This window comes from Triturus cristatus, chromosome 1_1 (genome assembly GCF_964204655.1).
Source record: "Triturus cristatus chromosome 1_1, aTriCri1.1, whole genome shotgun sequence".
NCBI classification, from domain to species: domain Eukaryota; kingdom Metazoa; phylum Chordata; class Amphibia; order Caudata; family Salamandridae; genus Triturus; species Triturus cristatus.
In genome coordinates, this window is record NC_140579.1 from 821,946,163 (window position 1) to 821,954,797 (window position 8,635).

At 42.8% G+C, this 8,635-nt stretch overlaps 1 pseudogene; it reads left to right on the forward strand.

Moving 5' to 3' along the window:
- The window catches only part of LOC146871123 (28S ribosomal RNA), a pseudogene marked incomplete at both ends in the record, with an annotated part of 991 nt that extends 890 nt beyond the window's left edge, over window positions 1-101 (forward strand).
- Between the last annotated feature and the right edge of the window lie 8,534 nt (window positions 102-8,635).

Genomic DNA, 8,635 nt, shown 5'->3' on the forward strand with positions numbered 1-8,635 from the left:
AATCATTCGTAAACGACCTGATTCTGGGTCAGGGTTTCGTAAGTAGCAGAGCAGCTACCTAACGGCGATCTATTGAAAGTCATCCTCTGAGCCAAGCTTTTGTCTCCCCGTGTGTGGGCACCTGTGGACGCTCTCCTCCACCACACCCAGGGGTGGGTCGCTCTGCTGCCGGGCTGGTGGGAGGGACACGGAGGGGGTAACGCGGGCCTGCAGGAGGCTGCCTCCACCATGTGCCTTCCAGCACGGGGGCCTCCCCCTCCCGTCCCTGCCCCACCGGGGTGCGGAGACGGGGGCCACCATCCCTAGCGGGTTGGCAGGGTGACCAGATGGCCTGGGCCGGCCAGGCCTCCCCTTCCCGCTGCTCCTGCGCAAGTCGGGCAGGGAGGCGAGGAGCAGCCCCAGGGAAGGAGCCTCCCGAGCGGCTGCCTCGGAGCGCCTGGCCACCCTCGCCATCGCCGGACTGCTAGGGTTACTGGGCACGGCACCCTCACAGGCCACCTGGGGGCTGGGTCGTCCCCGCCTTCTGGTCACCTGGCTGCGCGACCAGATGGCCCTGCGGGACGGTCGACTAGATGGCCCTGCGGGCCGGTCGACCAGATGGCCCTGCGGGCCGGACGACCAGATCGCCCTGCGGGCCAGATGGCCCTGCGGGCCGGGTGACCAGATGGCCCTGCGGGCTGGGTGACCAGATGGCCGGCCGGGCTAACTCCAACTTTTGTCCTTCCGTCCCTGCCCCACCGGGGTGTGGGGACGGGGGCCACCATCCCTCACAGGTCGGCAGGGTGACCAGATGGCCTGGGCTGGCCAGGCCTCCCCTTCCTGCTGCTCCCGTGCAAGTCAGGCAGGGAGGCGAGGAGCAGCCCCAGGGAAGGAGCCTCAGCGGCTGCCTCAGAGTGCCTGGCCACCCTCGCCGTTGCCGGACTGCAAGGGCGACTGGGCACGGCACCCTCCCTGGTCGCCTGGCTGCATGACCAGATGGCCCTGCGGGCCGGGTGACCAGATGGCCCTGTGGGCCGGATGACCAGATGTCCCTGCGGGCTGGGTCACAGGCCACCCCTTCCCGCTATGGGTGCCAAATCCTTTCAAACTTGCGGGGGCATCCCAGAGATCTATATACCTGTTCCTCTGCTTGCATACACCATCTGAGGTTCGATTCCCATTGTTGACTGGATCAGGCTTCCTCAGTGCCTGGCTATGTTTCTCCCTGTCATCGCCAGGGCTATGTTACAGAGGAGCGGAGCATATCTATCCAAGGTTTGCTCCCCCCAGATACCAAATGCCACCAGCTAAGGCATAAGCTGTATACATATCTCCACCACCTCCCTTAGTTACAACTCAACTCGCTCCCAATACTTCTGTATTAGCGGGCATTTCCATAGTGTAAGGAGTCATGAACCTCTCCGACGACACCCTCTCTGGCAGAGGTCAGCGTTGCATCTCCCCAATCTGTGTAGGCATTCCCTTGTACTCTAAGTGCTTCAACTGGACCAGGCGAAAACCAGCCCTGATCGCCACCTTCCGTAGGTAGCAGCAGGCCTCCTCCCAGGTATCGTCTCCAGTACTCCCAGGTCTCGTTCCCAGTGATCCATAAGGGGGGGCAAATCAAAGGAGCTATGAGCCAAAAGGGTGATATTCACTAAAGAGATGGCATGTGTGTGTGTGTAGGGGGACAAGAGCATGCTGTATTCTAGTGGGGGTTCCTCCGGCAGGTCTTCCAACAGGGAACCACAGCCTTTAAGAATATGTTGCATCTGTAAGTATCTGAGATATTGACTACCTGAGATCTCATATTGTATGTTTGTATGTAGTACGAAAGAGGGTGGTGATGGACGGAGCATCAGAACCAATCAAACACTCACACCCAGTCAACAGATCTGGGTTTTATCCATCACCGTTCTTTAGCCCACTCTGCCACCCCAGTTCAGACATGGCCATATGCAAATCAGTCTGACCCTGTGCCTCATGGGAACAGTCCAGCCCGAACTGCCAAGCCATGCCTTCCCTGGACCGGAAACAAGCTTCCTAGGACCGGTTTCTGGCATTTCAGCCGTCTTCAGCCAGGCTTGCTTGAATCCAGTGGCAAAGTGAGCAAGGGACTCACGTCTGAGCATACCCTGCCAACTTATGGCGAACAAAGCAAAAACCAAAGGAAATGATGGACGGAGTGTTGAACATTGCAAGCACTCACCCCCAGCCATAAGTTGGCATAACAAGCTTGTTTCCGGTCCAGGAAAGACATGGCTTGGCAGTTCGGGCTGGACTGTTCCCATGAGGCACAGGGTCAGACTGATTTGCATATGGCCATGTCTGAACTGGGGTGGCAGAGTGGGCTAAAGAATGGTGATGGATTAAACCCAGATCAGTTGACTGGGGGTGAGTGCTTGCAATGTTCAACACTCCGTCCATCATTTCCTTTGGTTTTTGCTATGTTTGTATGTATGTAATAGATTTCTAAAGCGCCGGAATCACCCCCATAGAGGTATCTCCGTGCTAGCATAGAAAACAACGCAGACTGACATGGCTTTACAAACTCAGATCTTAAACAATTCCATCTTGAGAAGTTAGAGCATTTCCGTAAAACCTCTGGTAGGGAGTTCCAGTGTTTAGAGGCCAGGAAGGCAACTGTTTTGGCTCCAGTTCGACTTTTCTTAAAGCGAGGAACCACCAAAAAACCTCTATTTTCTGACCTCAGATTCCGGTTTGGGCAATACAACTCAAACTTTTCCGCCATATAACTCGAACATTTGCCAAAGACTGCATTGTGTGCAAAGCAACAGAGCTTAAACTTAATTTGCTGGCGAATAGGAAGCCAATGAAGTGACTTCAGAAGTGGCCCGGCGGTGGTGCGCGAAGAATTACTAAGAACTAAGCGTGCGGCCACGTTTTGGACAACCTGTAGTCTACTTAAAAGAGCCTCATTTGCAGATGCCAACAAAGCATTACAGTAGTCAAGGCGACCGATTATCAGAGCCTGAACTAAAGTTTTGGGTACCGTCAAAGGTAGCCAAATGAACACTCTACGCAGCATACTCAGAATGCGATAGCAGGTCCCAGCAGTGGTCATAACTTGATCTTTCATTGACAACTGTATGTCCAACTAAACTCCTAAATATTTTGTCACCGGAGTAGGAGAAGGAGCAGGGCCCAACACCGTCGGCCACCATCCAGGTGCCCATGAAATGAGTGCAGGACCAAATAACAAAATTTCAGTTTTAGCAGCATTTAGCTGCAAAAAGTGGTCCGCCATTCATTCTGCTATGGCAGTCATGCCTTCCGTAAAACGTTGATCCACTAACTCCTTATCTTTATCAAAAGATAGGAGTAGTTGAGTGTCGTCTGCATAAGAAAATGGCTCAAAGCCAAACTTTCTAATAATTTTGGCAAGGGGGGCCACATAAATATTAAACAAGGTTGGGCTAAGGCATGAGCCCTGGGGCACCCCCTTACTGAGCTTCATAGTACTTGAGCGAAATGGGCCTAGATTAATAGTTTGTGTACGTTGGTCCAAGACACCTCCCATAGTGGAGTCGCCAATGTGACCCGCCTCTTTCAGCCAATGAGCCTCTCGGCCCGCCGCCAAATATCCCGCCACCATCGAATCACACTGTTATAAAGGATGACAGTGAATCATTCTTGAAGTAAATCCTTTATTGAGTTGAGGAGCAGGTGAAAGCATAACCCAACAGCTCCGGTAAACTCCAAGCAACTGCCACCAGAGTTGAGCGTAAACATTCCACATGACATGTATTACTTTCTGGTACCATGTATTCTAATGTCTTACATCATAACATTTTTATAACATAGAACAAGGACATAACACATCCCCTGATCTCCAAAAGGAAGAGAATAAAATCAAAGATGAAAACAACAGTTTTTAAAAATAAATAAATAATTAAAACAAACTACAAGAACAATTGGAAGGTATTACATTTTATTAACAATATAATCTTTCAACCACGACGGATAATTCTGACCTGACTTCACAAAAGGGTCTAATAGAAGGATTCAAAAGTATTTTTTTAGGCCAATCATGCAAAATATGCGATATTACCGATTGAAGGATAAGATTGATTATGTACTCATTAATCCACTCTTCTTTACCAATGGCTGAGAACCCTTGACCATGGATGAGAGCCACTTGTAATTCATTCCATTCTCCATCCTCACACTTTTCAAGCATTACAGGCATCCTAGAGAGAAAATCTGCAACTAATTGTTTTTTTACCTGGCATATAAGTAATTTTGTAAACAAAATTTTGCATGCAAAGAAGTTCTAGCTACTCTAGCAGAAGCGGTAATAGCACCCTCCCTGATAAGGATTTTGACTAAGGGCTTATGATCACAACAAAGTGTACAAGGTTTCCCCCAAATGAAAGATTTAAAATGTTCCAACGCCCAAGCACAAGATAAGGCCTCTCTTTCAATAATGGGGTATTTCTCCTCACAAGGAGATAGTGATGTTGATGCGTAAGCAATTATATGCTCTTTCGCTTGACTGTCCACATGTGACAATAGAGCACCTAACCCCTTGTTACTGGCGTCAGTTGTGATCACACTGTTCAAAGCAGGGTCAAAACTGCAAACTACAGTAGCATTAGTGATGGCCAACTTAATAGGTTTAAAATCATTGTCGCACGCTGAAGACCAGACAAAAGTGCAATTCTTTTTGAGTAACTGGCGATTATTAAAAGAAAATTCAGCAAAGTTAGGTACATACTTTGAGCAAAATTCAACCATCCCTAAAAATGACGGAAGAACTTCTTTGCAAGTGGGAACAGAAGCTTCTGAAATAGCAGACACAAGATTGGGTTTTGGTTTGACACCAAATTCATCAATAACATGTCCCAGGTAAGTAACGCTTCTTTGTGCAAATTTACATTTGGAATGCTCTACAGTAAGCCCATTATTTTCCAAAATACCTAAAACATTTCTCAGTCTTAAGGCATGTTCCTCGTCATCAGCACCAAAAGCAAGAATGTCATCTTGGAAGAAGGTAAACAAAACAGACTTCCCTTTTCCTTTAACTATAGAGGGAAAAGATCAGTATCTTCAACCCCAATTATCTGTCCAGTTATATCTGGATCACCCTGGAACCTTAAAGAACAAGCTTTTACAAGGTTTAATCTTACCAAGTTACCAAATTTACATTTTGATTTGTACACAATGCCCCATAGTTAAAAACAAAACAAGTTCAAAAGGAATGTTCTATTTATCTATTTTATTAATCAGCATAATATTTCATCAAAATATTTTAGCACAAGTTATTAAAAACCTTATTCATCGCTTTTTATTAAAAACATACATTGTACATAATAAAATTAATAAAATTAAGAAAAAACTGTTGACGCGGTGTTTCGGTGTTAGAAAAGACCGTCACCTTCTTCAGGACAATAATTTTTCAAGATTAAAACAGTCTAAATAAAAATAATAAACATTGTATTAATAACCAATCTATAGATACATTCCTTTATTTTCTTACATTTTATTTTAATTTAACAACTTAAGCATTATTCTCAGGGCAGTGTGCTCTATCTGATGTAATTGCTTACACCCAACAGGACCGATGGTTAGCAAAGATATAGAAACCTTTGAGAAGGTCATAGAAAAAGGGCTAGAGAATATCTTAAGCCAGAAGACTTTGATAAAAAATAATTTAACCAAGACAAAAAAAGATGCACTTCAAACTTTAGAACAAAGCAAGTAAATAACCATTAAACCTGGTGACAAGGGTGGCAGTATTGTCATCATGGATACTATTGATTATGAGAATAGAATTAATAATCTTCTCATCAATCCATTACATTCTTCTTCTTCAAGCAGACAAGAATTGCTAAAATTAGGAAAACAAATACGTGATCTTCTTGTTTTGGCTAAAGAAGATGAAGTCATCAGTCAGGAAGAATATAATTATATGAATAATGAAAATCCAACAATACCAGCCATATACGGGCTGCCCAAAATGCACAAAAGCATGGAAAATCCTTCTATGCGACCATTAGTTTCCAGTATAAATTCACTCACAGAGCCTTTGAGTCAATATGTGGATACATTTATACAACCGTTAGTAACTCAACAACGTGCCTATATCAAGGACACAACCAATATGATTAGTAATATAGAACATATACCATTTAACAGACAAAATGAGTGGCTAGTGACCTTAGATATAGAGGCACTATACACTAATATTCCACAAGACAATACAATTTCAATGATTCAGGGACTTTTAACAAATGGAGAAGACGATCTTTCACGTCATTCCACTTTTGTAGTGGATTGTGTAGAAATAATTCTAAAAAATAATATATTTTTATTTAAAGAGAACTTTTTTAGGCAAATTAAGGGGACCAGCATGTGAGCCACGTGTGCTCCAAGTCTGGCCTGTCTTTATGTATCTGCTTTTGAAGAGAAACATATTTTTAATGAATTGGCTCCATATTATGAAAATGTAAGTAACTGGTCACGATTTATAGATGATGTATTTTTTATTTGGCAGGGCAGTGAAGAAAATGTATTATCATTTATACAATGGCTTAATTTAGGGGATGAAAAATTAAGATTTACATCATCCTACAGTAATGAAATGTGTGAATTTCTTGATATAAAAATCAAAAGCATAGATGGTACTTTAGCTGTAGAACTCTTTACAAAACCAACAGATTGTAACACCATGTTACCTTTTGAAAGCCATCATCCTGCAAGTCAGAAAAACAACATCCCCTTTGGACAGATCTTTAGGATAAGAAGAAATTGTACAAATATGCAAGATTTTAAACAGCATGCCAAAGTTTTAACTAGGAAATTCATGGACAGGGGTTACCCCAGACAAATGGTAAAAAAAGCATACAAACGTGGCAAATATTATAATAGGGATTAGCCCAAATCGCGAAATGATAAAGCCAAGCAACAACTTGTTTGTGTCACGAACTTTAACATAAGTAATAAAATTTAAAATCTTATAAATAGAAATTGGAATTTACTTAATAACTCGAGCTCAATTCCCCTGTCCAAACCTATCTTTGCATTCAGAAGAAACAAAACAATAAGAAATCATTTAGTACACACGTATCCACAGACCAGAAATAGTAATCAACTCAGCACCATTGATAGTTCATCACCAACAGGAAACTTCCCATGTGGTTCCTGCAAAAACTGTACTTCCATCATAAAGGGAACCCTAATCACATATAATGGAATATCCCATCATCAGAAGAAGATGGTAAACTGTAGAACGAAAAACGTCATTTACTTAATATTATGCCCTTGTGAGAAAGGATATATTGGAGAAACCTCAAGAGAAATACGAGTGAGGCTTAATGAACATAAATCTGCCATTCGAACCAAGCAGCAAAATGCACCCTAGGTAGAACATTGGCAAGATAAAAAACACCATGTAGATGATCTAAAATGGTGTATCATTGAGACAGTAACATTAAACAGCAAAACGTAAAAAGAGAGAGCAGTATTATATGTCGAAATTTGATACATACAAATGTGGGTTGAACAGTAGGGAAGAATGGGAGAGAATCCTTTAAACATCTATAAGATTCTCTGCTCAGCAGTTAATTTGGTAAAATGGTTACTTTGGACAACAATTATGTAGTCTCAAAGTTTTGAGAAATATAACTAAATAAGTGAAATCAACAATAACGGGTAATTAGAGACGAATTATTGCTGAACGATAAACTTTACTTGTCATATTTATTAATTATAAATAGCGACGGTCTGGGATATCACCGCATTGATATATGGTTTGTGTTTTTTTAACATCGTATAACATAGTGCAAGAGTTATAACAGCATAAATGAATCAGATGTGTTTTGACTAATAATCCATGACTGTGATCAAATTTGTAGAACACATACACCATGCAAACCTACTAAAAGACAGCCGCAGACGTGAGTAATTTGTTAATATGACGCAACGGTAATTGAAAAGAGGTTGGGACATATGGCTCAAGCTCTTTTAGTTTTTAGAGCAATAAAGTAGACACATCTAAAGATGGCCGCCGCGTTGAGGTAATAACGCAAGCGTGGTATAGGGAGGGCTAGATTCTGACATACACATTAAAAGATGGCCGCCGTGTAAAGAACACGTAAACGTGGTAAAATAGCGGTACATAGAAGTACAGACATGCGCCCGGAGTTCTTCAAATTTATGAAATTAGACCCATTCCAAGTTGTCAGCCACGTAGAAAGGTAAAGCGCGACATGAAAAGTTTGTTTAAAGAAAAAAACTGGAATTGCTCACAATAAAAACAGAAAATTGGAAGTCACTTACAGAATAGAGACTAATCCCCGAATGAACCCAATAATTTAGACACCTTATAAATGAGTAACAAGACACGAGGGACAACGGAAACCAAAGCGGTAAAAATAGGGATGAAACTCTTGATTTGTAATTAAATAATCAATATCAAGAAGATCAAAATTAAAAGCATGTTGAGTTTATAGATGAAAGCGCATGAATCAAGAAACTAAATGTAATAAGAGAATTAGAGTACTGCTTTGAACTAAAGGGCACTACAAGATGGCCACCAAATTGACAGCAAGATCATACAGGTCTGCGTGGTGGCTCAGGAACATGTGGTTCCAATTAGGCAATTAGGAAGCAATTACACTGGGGATAAAAGAGA